At 37.9% G+C, this 8,472-nt stretch overlaps 1 pseudogene; it reads right to left on the bottom strand.

Annotated features, from left to right (window-relative positions):
• Positions 1 to 7,272: 7,272 nt before the first annotated feature.
• On the bottom strand, positions 7,273 to 8,181 carry LOC149138492 (threonine synthase 2, chloroplastic-like; annotated as a pseudogene).
• Between the last annotated feature and the right edge of the window lie 291 nt (positions 8,182 to 8,472).

Raw genomic sequence — 8,472 nt, 5'->3', positions numbered from 1 at the left:
TGACCACATTTCCATCTCAAGGGTTTTGGAAGTTCAGAGGATGGGTGATTAACCAAGCCAAGCCTTCGTGGCTTCAGGCAAATGATAACTTCCTCCTCATATTTTTCTCTCAAGAATGCAACCCTCATCTGACCCATGAACCACAAAAATATGGCAGCGAACATTCCAGGTTTGATGAATCATTACACTCACTCTCGCTGAGAATTATGTCCAAAATTTAAAATTCCGCACTCAGTTCATTGTGCTCTGGAGTATGACTGCATTGCCATTTCAAGGGTTTTGGAATTTTGGAGGAAGGGTGGTTAGCCAAGAGAAGCCTTCGCAACTTCAGGTATATGACAACTTCCTCAGATTTTTCTCTCAAAAATGCAACCCTCAACCTTCTCATTGTTGGAAGATATTAATTCCAACCACCTGCCATTAATACAGCTGCTAGATTGATCTGGAGGATTCAGCGGACGCATTGGAGAATGGACAGCTTCCTGGAGAAGCCACCGCCCCACCGAACTCCAGAAACTTCTTCTCTATGTATAAAAACCCTTCTTGGCAATCAAAATAGGTAAGTGTTCTGAGTTTTATGTTTTGATGTATGATCTCTGATTTGGTATCAGAGAGAGGTGAGATTGAGTGCTACAAGGTTCTTTTGAGAGGGCGCGTACGTTCCAGAGAGGCTAGAGGTGTGAGAAGAAGAAGTTGTGGCGCAGCGAAAGCATGGAGGGCAGCTGTGCATAAGTTTGTGCTGGTGCGGTGAGGGAAAACTAAACTCTCACCAGTTGCTTGATGTTATCAGTCCATCATTTTTTGGCTTATGGTGTTTTGTATCGTGGTTAAGATTCTGTCATTTTGACTAGAGCATCACTCTGCCGATTTTTTTTTATATAATCTGTGTTGTGTTAAGTTCTGAAGAAAGCATTTTCGCTGAGGCGACGGTGTAAATCGATTTGGGAGAAGGGTGTAGCTGTACACCTGACCTGTGTTTTGTTTTTTTATACGTGCTATTGTAACTCTGAAGCAATGCGTATTCAGGTCGTGGAAATTCCTCTCGCTCTTCGCTGCAGCGATACTTTTGGTGCTGACTTGTTTGCAGGCTTTCTGCTTTGTCTATAATTGCAAGAAGTGGTTTCACCAGACTGGCCCTTGAGCTAAATGTATGTTTGCTTGTCTTGTATTGTGTGTATCGTAGTACTGAAAACTGCACTGCAGTCCAATTGAGGACTGCCACTTCCATGTGGTTTCCAAGATGTTTGTAAGCTTTTCTGTGATTTTGTGTGTTGTCACCCGGACTAGTATTCTTGCCCTCGTTGTAATAGAGCTACTAAATATTAGATTGTTGTGGAGAGCCGCTAAATATTAGATTGGTGTTGACAAGGGAGCTGACTCCATCTTTTATGGTTGATAGCCAATTAATGTTAAGATCATAGAAATAAGGAATTCAAATGTATATTCTATAAATCTATTATAAAAAAAAAAAAAAGGGAGAGAGAAAAATGGAAGAAGGTAGCCATATATTGGATAAAATTTTATTCTTGAGGGTTTATATTTGTGAAAAATTTGTACCTTGGTGATTGTTAAGGTTAAAATAAGTAACAATGGCTAATATATTAGCAGAATCTTATTTATCTGAATCTAACAAGTTAGATGGTGAAAATTATGCAAATTGGATGTTTAAGTTGCAGACTTCGATGGAAGGCAACAATACATGGGCGATTGTGTCTGGAGCTAAAGTTAAGCCAGTGTCCCCTCAAGCCACAAACACTGCAATTCAAGATTGGGAGTGACGGGAAAACAAAGCAAAGGTGCTTTTGCATAGGACGGTTAAGGACAACATTATTCCACACATTAGAGAGTGCAAAACATCCAAGGGGACATGGGACACTCTCAAAATTTTGTATGAGACGAAGACTACAAATCAAATATTGTATTTAAAGAGTAAGCTTCTTTTAATTAAGATGGAAGAAAATGAAAGTGTTAGTGATTTCATTTCTAGAATTAAAGATCTAAAGGATAAATTAGGTGACATTGGTGAATCAATATCTAGTACAGACTTGGTTACTGTGACATTAAGTGGAATGCTTGATGAATATCAAATGTTTATCACTGGTCTTTCAGCTAGAGAGAAGGCTCCTACTTTTGATGAGTTGGCAGGTATACTTATGCAGGAAGAAGAGCGGAGAAGAAGCCTTAAACAGAAATCTCCTAATTCAGATTTGGCATTGATGGCCAAAGGGAAGAAGTCCTTCAAAGGCAAACAATGGGAGAAAAATAAAGGTAAAAAGCCATAGGTAAAATCATTTCAAGGTACCCCTTTACCAAGGACAAATGCCAAATCAAGTAGAGATGATGTGTGTTATTACTGTGGAAAACCTGGTCATTTTGCTAAGAATTGCATAAAAAGGAGGTCTGATCAATTTAAACAAAGAAGGCATTCATGAAATTATGTTGATAGAGATGAAGCAATTAGTCAAGATGTTAGCAATCTTAAATTGTTTGTGTCCAATGCTGCTTTATTGGCAGAAATTGATGATGATAATGCTTGGTTTATAGATTCTGGTGCATCAATCCATATGTCATGCAAAAGAGATTGGTTTGATACTTATCATGAGATTAATAATGGTGGACACATCTGTTTAGGAGATACTAGATCACATGAAATTAAAGGATATGGTAATATAAGTGTTATGATGCCGAATGGAAAAGAAAAACAAATTCAAAATGTGGTGTATGTTCCTAGATTAAAGAAGAACTTAATTTCAGTCTCTACTATCACATATCAACGTTTAAAAGTTGAATTTGTGGAATCACATTGTTTGGTAAAGGATGTGCAGGACAACTACAAGGTTGTTGCAAAAGGAATGATAGTTGGAGGCTTATACAAGTTGTATGTAATGAAGAATGGGTATCAAGCTTTGGCATCAACAGGCATGTCAACTATAGAACTTTGGCATCAAAGGTATGTGTTGTGGGGAAAAATGCCTATTTAGGACTATCGTATCCACCTAAGGTGTGACAGCGCCTTAGCAACAAAAGAATACAGCTATCATGATTTCTTCCTTTATGAAATATGAAAGAGAGGAGATCGGCAGACTTACCGTTGTCTTCCGGTTGTCCCTCGAACTAGATCCTCTTTCCTTTGTGTGTCCACAGCTACTTTCCTCCTCACTTGATCAAGAGAACAGCTACTTGAATCCCACGAGATCACAAGAGAACAACTACCTGTGACAAGAGAACAGCTACTTGCAACAAGAGAAGAACACAATACAAAGGCAAATACACATATTCATAAATGATTCAGGATTAGAAGTAAATCAAATATACCAATGCAATCATACAAAATACACTAGCATATAGGAAAGAATCAAGATAACTTTATTGAAAGTAATAGGGTTCAGGAAGTGATACAACCCATAGGGCTCCAATCCAGCATCTCCTTCCCAGCAGAATGGAATTCCTTCTTCAGCTCCTTTCAAAGCATAACACACCCAATGTTTCTAGCCACAAACCAACAGCAATTCTTTGCAAATACCAAATTCCAGCCTCCCTAGACCTCATGAGAGGGATCTATATATAGGAGTTTTGGAGAGAGGATGAGTCAGCTTAAGGCTGGCATGAAGCTGACTAGTGTCCTCTCCCACTTCAGTTCTTGAGTCCACTTGGAGGTTCTTGCTTCCACTTGGAGATTCGGAACCTCTTACTCATCACCAGTCGAATTCCCTGATCCAAGTGTCATTTTGGAAGCTTCCTGGGCATTGACACCTTGAGAAATGACTCTGCCACTTGTCCAAACTCGCTCAGCGCAGGTAGCCTTCTTTGCAGTTGACATTCAACGCAGGTAGACAGTGGAGCAGTTGACATTCAGCGCAGATGCTCAGTGGAGCAGTTGACATGATCCAGAATTGCCTTGTTTTTTAGTGTTTTCAGGTGGAGAACTTTTGTGAATTGCTGTGGTTACTTGGCCTTGTTCCTCTAGGGGTAGGAACAACATGTTTAGGGACTTTGGATCCCTTGATTATTGACATTTCATGCTCAGTGATGCAAGGCACAAAAATGTCTATAACAGTATGGACACTTAAATCATATTGACCTAATGTTACTACAAAAGAAATTGATGGTAGAAGGTCTTCCAATTATTAAGGGTGAACACTTTGAATGTGAAGGTTGTGCACTAGGAAAACAACTTATGGAAGAATTTCATGTGCATGAAAATAGAAGAGAACATGAAATACTTGAACTAGTGCATACTGGTGTATGTGGTCCAATGCAAACTAAGTCACTCGGTGGAGCATATTACTTTCTTATATTTACTGACGATAGCACTAGATACACCTGGGTATACTTCATAAGAAACAAAAGTGACATGTTTGAATACTTTAAAGAATTCAAGAATATGGTTGAAAAGCAAACAGGAAAGAGCATTAAAATTTTTCGATCAGATAAAGGTGGTGAGTACACTTCAGGAGCTTTTATCAAATATTGCAAACAAAATGGAATTATGCAACAATTTACAGTACCACATACACCTCAACAAAATGGAGTAGCTGAAAGAAAGAATAGAACATTAGTTGAATGTGCTCGAAGTATGTTAAAAAGTAAAGGACTTCTTAATAGTTTTTGGGCTGAAGCCATTAATACAGCTATATATCTAAAAAATAGAAGTCCTACTAAGTATCTTGAGCACAAAACACCATTTGAAGCATTTTATGGTTTTAAAGCTAAAGGTAGTCATTTAAGGATATTTGGATGCAAAGCCTTTGCTCATATTCCTAAAGAGGATAGGAGAAAGTTAGATGCCAAAGCCATCAAATGTATTTTTATTGGATATTGCACTGATCAAAAAGCATATAAAATGTATGATCCAAGTACTCACAAGGTCTTTGCAAGTAGAGATGTTATATTTCATGAGCATGTAGATAAACAAATAAAAGAAGATGAACATAATACATGGAAGTCTTCTTATGAAAACTTTAAGGAAGAAGAAGAAGTTGTGGAATCAACTCAAGAACCAGAACACAAGGACATTCCAAAAGACACATCAAGGAATCAAATTCCACAAAGAAATGAAGGCACTCCACAGAGAAGAAAAGGAGAAGGTACTCCACAAAGTAATGAACCTCTAAGAAGGTCAACACGACATATTCAATCCCCCATTAGGTATAAAGATTATGCTTTAATGTCTCAAGTACTCATTGATTTTGAGCCCTTAAATTATGAACAAGCCAAAAATCATAGAGAATGGATGGAAGCTATGAAAGAAGAATATGACTCTATAATGAAAAATGAAACTTGCAAATTAACAGAATTACCTGAAAATAAAGTCCCCATAGGATCAAAATGGTTGTACAAGACAAAATTTAATGCAGATGGTAGCATAAACAAGTATAAGTCAAGATTGGCTGCAAAAGGATATTCACAAAAAGAAGGTATAGATTATGAAGATACCTTTGCTCCGGTTGCAAAAATGAATACAATCATAATAATAATAGCATTGGCAACTAAATATTATTGGAAGCTACATCAATTAGATGTAAAGTCAGCTTTTCTAAATGGTGACTTAAAAGAAGAGATTTATCTTATTCAACCAGAAGGATTTGTAAATAAAGGTCACGAACATCTTGTATGCAAGTTAAAAAAGGCCGCATATGGACTAAAATAGGCTCCCAAATATTGGTATGAGAAAATTGACAAATTCTACTTTCAGCAAGGATTTAAAAAGAGAAAAAATGATCCTAATTTGTATGTCATGATAGATAGAAATGGGGATATAGTATTACTTTCTATATATGTGGATGATCTAATAATAACAGGGAGTGTTGATAAATTAATCACAGATATAAAAATGAAGTTATCACAGGAATTTGAGATGAAGGATCTTGGTGAGATGCACTATTGTCTAGGTCTTGAAGTATGGAGAAATGATGGAAGAACCATAATCACATAAAGAAAATATGCAAATGAAGTACTAAAGAGATTTCATATGAATGAATGTAAAGCAGTGGGTACTCCATTGGAACAAAATATCAAATTAAGAAGTGATGATGGAACAAAAGAGGTGAATGGAACATTGTATCGACAATTAGTGGGAATTCTGAATTATCTCACTACCACTAGACCAGACATTGCTTATGCAGTAAGCATACTTAGTCAATTCATGGCTAAGCCTCATGAAAGCCATTGGATAGCTACAATAGGGTCCTTCGATACTTGAAGGGAACTATCAATTTTGAATATACTAATGCTTGTAATGTTGAATTGACAGGGCATTCTGATTCTGATTGGGATAGAAATCCAGATGATAGGAAATCCACCACTGGATATGTCTTCAATATAGGATCGGGAGCTATATCATGGAGCAGTAAGAAACAGGCAGCAGTTTCCTTGTCATCAACTGAAGTAGAATATAAAGCATTATGTAGTGGCACCTGTGAAGCTATATGGCTCAGAAGAATACTTGAAGATGTTGGTGAAGGTCAAAAAAAACCTACAATGATCAGACGTGACAATCAAAGCACCATCAAACTGGGGAACAATCTTGTATGTCATGCAAGGTCAAAACATATCGACACACAATATCATTTTGTAATAGAAAAGGTCCAATCAAAAGAAATTTCTCTAATGTACTGTAATACAAATGAGAATGTAGCTGACATATTCACTAAGCCTCTTGGGAAGGCAAAATTTGAGTTTTGTAGAAGTAAGTTATGTGTTGTAGAAAATCAAGATTATATTGTAAGCCTAGTTAAGACTTAGACCAGCAGGCATGACAATTAAGAGTATACTGTCTTGTATATTGTGCTATAGTATATTTGTCATATGGTTGGAATTAAAGGGGAGTGTTGGAAGATATTAATTACAACCACCCGCCATTAATACAGCTGCTATATTGATCTAGAGGATTCTGCAGACGCATTGGAGAATGGGCAGCTTCCTGGAGAAGCCACCGCCCCACCGAACTCCAGAAACTTTTTCTCTGTGTATAAAAACCCTTCTTGGCTATCAAAACAGGTAAGTGTTCTGAGTTTTGTGTTTTGATGTATGATCTCTGATTCCCATTTCCTTCATTTTGTTGTTTTTTTTAATCCCAATTCAAATTTGCACAGGACTCCCTATGCTTGTATTAATACCGGCCTTCTTCAACACAAATTACTGCTAGACTCACTGAAATGGAGAAGAACCTATACAAGCTCTAATGGTGAAGAAAACTCTAAAATGGAGAAGAACCGATCCAAGAACCAATGGTGAAGAAAAATCTGCAGACCAATAAAATAGTGAATATAATCAGGCACTAATCGAACCTAGAAATGGAGGCTTTGCATATTCACATTTCATGTCAAGATTCACTTTTGAGTGATAGTAAATCTTGGATTGTGTATACTTCAGCCCATGAGAAGCACTGACAACAATGATCCTATCATTAAGCCCAATAATACCCTTACTTTTGAGCTTTGTCAATGCTGCAAGATCCACTCCAGTATGAGGGAATATAAACATACCTTTCAAATCTGCTAGAGCTGTAGCATCCATCAACTCCTCCTCGACTATTCCATCTGAATTCTTCAATGCATAAACAACTCGATTGATTGACACATGATCACCAATCTGTATCCTCGATGCGAAGGTGGAATTGGCAGTCACTTGATTAAATTCATTCCACCTTGACTTACAATACAAATACAGAGGATTGGTCTTGGCAGCCTGCGCACAGACAAAGTGAGGAATAGCATTCACCAGGCCCAGCTCCAGGCACATATAGAACCCCTTATAAAAGGCATAGATATTCCCTAAGTTCCTCCCAGGCACAATGACTCAATCTGGCACCTCCCAATCAAACTGCTGCAAGATCTCAATCGTTATAGTCCTTTGCCCCTCCAACTCCAGACTATTGAGTGAATTCGCTAGATAGATCGATAACTTTGCAGTCACCTCCCGTATTAGCCTCATACACCCATCGAAATCAATATCCAGACTGAACACCAATGCACCATTGGAAATCGGTTGCACTAACTATGCAATCGAGATGCGATTTGCAGGCAAAAAGACAATAGCAGGTATCCCTATAGCAACAAAATATGTTGACATTGCAACTGATGTATTGCTAGTTGAAGCACAACCCACACCAACACTGGTGCTAAGAACCCTAGCTTCTTCCCTAATATTCTGGTCACTACCCCTCCAGTGTGAGGGCATATAAACATACCTTTCAGATCTGCCAGAGTTGTAGCATCCATAAACTCCTTGTTGACTATTCCATCTGAATTCTTCAATGCATAAACAACTTGATTGATTGAGACAAGATCACCAATCTGTATCGTCGATGCGAAGGTGGAATTGGTAGCCTTGACTTATAATACAAATATAGAGGATTGTTCTTGGCAGCCTGTGCACAGACAAAGTGAGGAATAACATTCACCAAGCCCAGCTCCAGGCACATCTAGAACCCCTTATAAAAGGCATAGATATTCCCCAAGTTCCCGACGG

The sequence above is a fragment of the Pinus tabuliformis genome, chromosome X (assembly GCF_031772625.1).
Source record: "Pinus tabuliformis cultivar Carrire ecotype Pingquan chromosome X, CPIR1, whole genome shotgun sequence".
Taxonomy (NCBI): domain Eukaryota; kingdom Viridiplantae; phylum Streptophyta; class Pinopsida; order Pinales; family Pinaceae; genus Pinus; species Pinus tabuliformis.
Note: the sequence above shows the minus strand (reverse complement) of the source record. Positions and strands in the feature narration are given on the sequence as shown.